This window comes from Solanum stenotomum, chromosome 1 (genome assembly GCF_019186545.1).
Source record: "Solanum stenotomum isolate F172 chromosome 1, ASM1918654v1, whole genome shotgun sequence".
NCBI classification, from domain to species: domain Eukaryota; kingdom Viridiplantae; phylum Streptophyta; class Magnoliopsida; order Solanales; family Solanaceae; genus Solanum; species Solanum stenotomum.
The window spans coordinates 95,301,882-95,307,955 of NC_064282.1; positions in this window are offsets into that span (position 1 = coordinate 95,301,882).

Below are 6,074 nucleotides of genomic sequence, written 5' to 3' on the forward strand. Positions count from 1 at the left end.
ACATATATTTATAGAGTCCTAAACCTTTCTTACAAGAAAAGGACTAGTAAAATATTAAAACATTTTCCTAAAAGGAAAACCTATTTATGGTAAGAAATTAGGGCAAATAAACCCCAACAAATCTCCCCCTTGGCCTGAATTTCCGACAAAATAAATTTGTCCACCTTCTTCACATAATCTTTAGGATCTTGCATCTCTTCTCCATAATTTTCTCCATCAAATCTACGTCTCGACACAGAGAACCTCTCTGAAATAATTTCTCCAACAAAGATCTTCATTACTGTCAAAAAGGTTGCGGCTCGAACTACACCCGCCAAGATGAACACCCATCTGTAACCTGGTTCCATCATTGAACCATGACTCTAATACCATTTGTTAGGACCGAAATAAGCAGGTGTAATGCGGAAGCTAGCAAAGCAAACCTCGAAAGACCAGAGTAAGAAGACAAACGAGAAACACACCAAAAGAGACAGATTTAACGTGGTTCGGTCAATCGACCTACGTCCACAAAGGAGATGAGCAATCCACTATAATTATGAGAGTACAAAATATAGAGAGAAACAATCTCAACCAATTCACTCGGAATACAAGGAGGCACACAAAATTCTCCTCCATAACCGCAACTCTCAAAACCTTAGGACTACATTGTGAATGCTAATTAAGTTAGAAGGAACAAGTCTATATTTATAGAGTCCTAAACCTAACCTACAAGAAAAGGAATAGTAAAATATTAAAACATTTTTCTAAAAGAAAAACCTATTTATGATAAGAAATCAAGGCAAATAAACCCAACATAAAATACAAAAGACAAGATTTATCATCAAATTTATTGAATTAATTACACATGTCATCTCAAAGTTAAATCTTTCCTCCATGCTAATTAGTTCAAAGTTAAAAAAATAATAAAATTTGATCAATTCTAGAAATTTGAATCAAGAAAGAATATAGTTTTTTTCTTTTGATAAAATTGAGCAGGATAATAATTAAGAAACAAAAGATGGTACGTAAATTCAGAATCAAGAAAATAGATTAAATTAGAAAATGAGATTTGAATAAAATCAAACTCACCATCACATAATTTGAATCCTACATAGTACGAGACTTAATGAGCAAAACTGAATTGAATAAAATGAGAAAGTGAATCGATATCCTCTTCATCGTGTTTATATTCCTCTTGGACAATAGTGTTTTCCTTTCCGGTTTGAATGTCTCTTTTTGGTTTGCCAAGATATTCTCCAAAAAATTGAATGAAAATGATAAGAAGTGAATGAGGGGATCTCGCGTTTTATAGTCTACACTTGGACATTGAGTTATTACCTTCAAAACCCTCATTGGTTCAATTTCAACAATTCAATTTTTTTACTTATCAATAAATTAGACGAGAAGGAGCTGTCAGAGTTTTGAATTATCTGGTTTCTGAACACATGTGTTGCACGTGTGTCCCTTGTTACTTTTTATAGATTTGTTATAATGGTTTAAATGCGATGAAAGCATGCTTGTAATGAGTAATAAAATACAATAATTATAACTCAATCTTTAAAATACTAATTTCTGGACACGTGCCCGTGTATACTGTGTGATTTTTTTAATAGATCTGTTAGACTATTTAAAATTGCATGTAATGAGTAACAAAATACAATAATTATAAATATTTTTTAAAAAAAATATGACAAGGCATATTTTAACGGTTAAAATTAATTCTTTTTAAGTAGTCAACTATAAATTTTGAACTTTGCTTAGTAGTTAGCAAACTTCCAATAAAGTCATAAATGACTAATTTCACTCAAATTAAAAATACACTTACAACAATAAAAAAAATTCATAGAAAATTAAATTAAAGAAGTCTAATAGAGAGAAAACACACAAAAAGTAAACACAAAAGAAAAAAAATACAACATACATATCCTTCTTAAGACTTTAATCATAACATTATAGATGAAAATAAAAATACATAATTAGTACATAATTTTTCGAGCTCTTATTGACTTCTTCTCCCATATCCAATCAAAATTTAAGAGCATTCTGCATTGATTCAAACTCCCATATCCAATCAAAATTTTAGAGCATTCTACATCGAGTCAAACTAAAGCATGAATCAAATAGTGCAACAATGATATAAGTGTTTCACTACTTTTACTATAGAATGAAAGGGATAAAGATTGACTAGAGGTCTCATTAAAACAAAAAAGATGAATTTTTATACATAAATGTTGAAGAATACCAAAAAATATTTTAAAATTTTAAATTAAATATTTTAAGGTTATGAATATGAGAAATATGAGAGTTATAGATATTAAGAGTAGCAATTGAATATGTAATTAGATATGAGATATTTAATATCTAAAGCAAATAAAATAGAAGAATAATAATAATAAATATATAAAAGTGTACATTATTAGGATCTAGATTTACTTTGTATTAATATTATTTTTTTTTATTTCATTTTTATTTTTACTGATTTTACTATCTGATGAAGAAAAGAAAAAGAAGCACACAGAGACATTAAACTTGACAATGAATATTTTTTTCTTAAGCAATATAATTGGAAATCCCCTAAACTATAGCTCAAGTAATGTGGACTTCTGCAACTATATTTACATTACATTTAAAAATAATAAATTTGAACTCAAACTCAAAATAATAATGAAATAACATATTATTTGATGTTTGGAATTTGAAAAGACATAAAAATAACGAAGATTATTAAAAGTAAGAGTTGTGAAGATGAGAATGTGTGAAATAAAGATATAAAATTAATAAATATTATTAGAATAGAAGTTATGAAAATGAAGAGGCGTTACTATTTTTATGTCGTAATTTTATTATCTTTAGCAAAATCACTTTTTGAAATGTTCTAAGTATAAAATAATTTGAGAAAAAAATACTAGAAAAGAGGCGTCACTTAATCTTTGAAAGAAATTAAGAAAACTTATAATTTTCAAAAGACTTAACTAGACAAAATCATTTGACAATACTAGAAGGGGGGGGGGGGGGGGGGGGGGGGGGGGGGGNGGGAGTGGTTCAATTTACACTTCAACAAAGTGTTAGGCACTTGAAATGTCCGCTAACGCCCGGTTGACCTACGACTTGACTAAAGTATTTTTTTACTATTTTTTAGAAAAAATGATTTAAAATAAAAAATAATGTGCAATATTCGATTAACTTTGAGAAAATAGTCAAACAAAGAACATTTTTTTATTTTTTTAAGAAAAAGAACCTAAATGAAACATTTGAATTAATTTGCAAGTGATTAGAATTTTACCAAAAAACTAGTTTTATTAGAATTGATTTAAATCATTTTTTAAAATAATAATTTAAACCAATTTAGTCGATAAACCAAGAAATCATTTTAAACTAATTAAAGACAAATGGAAGTTTTGACTAAAAACATTTGAATAAGTAATAAAGGACACAAGTTGATAAAGTGAAATTTGTTAAAAAAAAAAAAAAACACAAAGAAATAGTTGGTCTTTGGGGAATTCAATTAAGTTAATTAAAATATTTCAAGTTGGAGTAAAAATAAATTTAGTCAAAACATAATCAAAATAATAGAAGAGCAAGAGAGATAATGAAATTGGGCCTCTCCTTGGGCCAATTTCACTGCAATTTTGGGCTTTTACACAATTCCTGTTTTTGTATACATCAGTTGTATATCAGTGTATATCAGCTCTTTCCATGTATTTCTTGCTTCTAGACACCTGTATTTCGCCTCTGCCTTGTTTTTTTGCGTTTTTGACCTCTGTACCAGTGTATACGACCTATTACCGGCTTTTTCAGGACTCATGATTCCATATTCAGCTTTGTAAACCTGTTTCTGATAACTTGACTGACTCAAACAGCGGAAGAATTGAGCCTTTAAAGCTCAGCTTGGGAATGCAAAGAAGTGGAGTACACCATGGACTCGAAAAGGGTTCATACAACAAACGAAAGAAACAAATTAGAATATGAAATTAATTAGGAAAAGGGGGCCAAGCAGCATATTATACTAAGGAATTATACACACATGTTTGCCCTAAATGAGAAGGTTATCAATGTCAATAATATAGATGCTTAAGACTATACAGCAAACAACCAAAGAAGATCTAAGTAATATAATACAACTTTAGATTTTGTTTGGGATTGGACTGCTGAAATTATTTGTTGAAGTCTTGAAGAATTGGGGAATGGGCTGCTAGGAATAAGAACTGGAATTATAGTGGGCTGCCTCATTTGGCTCAATATTTGATCTCAAAAATGAATTAAGGAAAAGGTGAGAAAGTGGCTAGCATTGCAATTACACAATATTCAAATGAATTTCAATCGTAACCAAATTGAATTTAGCCGGTGAATTTGGTCGATATTTAAACAAGACGATTTTTCATAAATTAATTAAGGAAGCTTCTTAATCTTAACGAAATAAAATAATTAATTCGATTATAAAATAATTAATTTAATTACAAATTAATTAACTCAAAATTATAACTATAACTTAAACTAAAGTAAATTAATAAAATATTTAACTAAAATGTAAAATCTTTTGTGATGATTTTCAAATATTTATAGAATATACTAATTATAAACATAACTATAAAAACATATTTATTATTTTAAAAATTATAAAATTGACAAAAATTACATAAAGATAACTTTGAAAATATTTTGAATTTCATAAAGCTAATTGATTCAAAATTATAGCCATCACTTTAAAATAAACTAATTTAATAAAATATATATAAAAAAAAGAAATCANAAAATTATATATATATATATTCGTTTAAAAATCATAAAAATGACGGATTTACTTAAAAAGACTTGGAAAATATTTTGAATTTTATAAAGTTAATTATTTCAAATTGTTGGAAATTTAGAAGCTCGATGATTAATTCATATTGTGGAGGGTCAAAATTGGGTGTCAACAACTATAAAGTTGATTTTCAAAAGAAAATAATTAAAAAAAATAAAAAAATACTTTAAAGTAGATGATTATATATGTAGTGAAATGGAGGGGAAAATGCCCAGAAATTCAACTTTTGACTTAATAGCTTACCACTTTTAGTATTTAGTGTAATAATAATAATATGATATGATTACTATTTAATATTAAATTAATCAAATATTTTATAACTTTTTAATTTAATATATGTAGAGTAATATAGTAATTCAATTTTGCACTTTTGGAGCTTTCCACTTTTAAAAATATATGATATGATGATTGATGATGAATTGATGATAATGATGATGATGTATGATAGATAAGATAATTTATTTTGCTAATTTACTGAACATATAAAATGATTTTTAAAAATCATTTAATTCTCTCGAAAATCATTTTTTTAAGTAAATATTTTCCTTCATAGCAAACACATCAGCATATGATTATTATTATTATTTTTGTGCTAATAGCATATGCAAAAGGTCAATCTATCATTGATAATAAAATAATGTTGTACAAGGAAAAATTGTCTCATCATATATAGACTTAATCGCCACAAGAATCTACTAAGAAAGAGAATTAGAAAAACACTATTTGGGTAATGTTCTTTATCCATATTAAAGATAAAAACAAATATTTGGGGGAGTATAATTTGGTGAAAATATTTTTTAATTTTTTCATGTTCAGTGGATCATATTTTTTGAAAAAAATAAATACTTTTTCTAGGTAATTAGTTTCGTAAAATGAGAAAAATAATTTTCTTCGTTGATTTTCTTGCCTCCACCCTCCAACATATCTCATCTTCACCCAATTCTCGTAGCCCCCATCCCTATCACCTTACTTTCCTATTTCACCACTCATAATATTTATCTAGATTATATATATAAAAAAATAATAATAGTTTATGTTTACGTACACACACAATAAATAAAAAATTTACTTATTTTTCAGAAAAATATTTTCTTCCGCACCGAATACAACCCTTTTTATCTCTTCTCCATTTCCAAGGGTATTTGAATTAAAATCAATATATTTTCTTGTATGTTTCACACAAGACAATATTATTACCTAGTGATTTGATATAATCTTTTTTTTTCTCCCCCTATATATAAAATGTGATATTAAATCCTCAGTCACAAAGAATCAACAAATACAGTTCAAG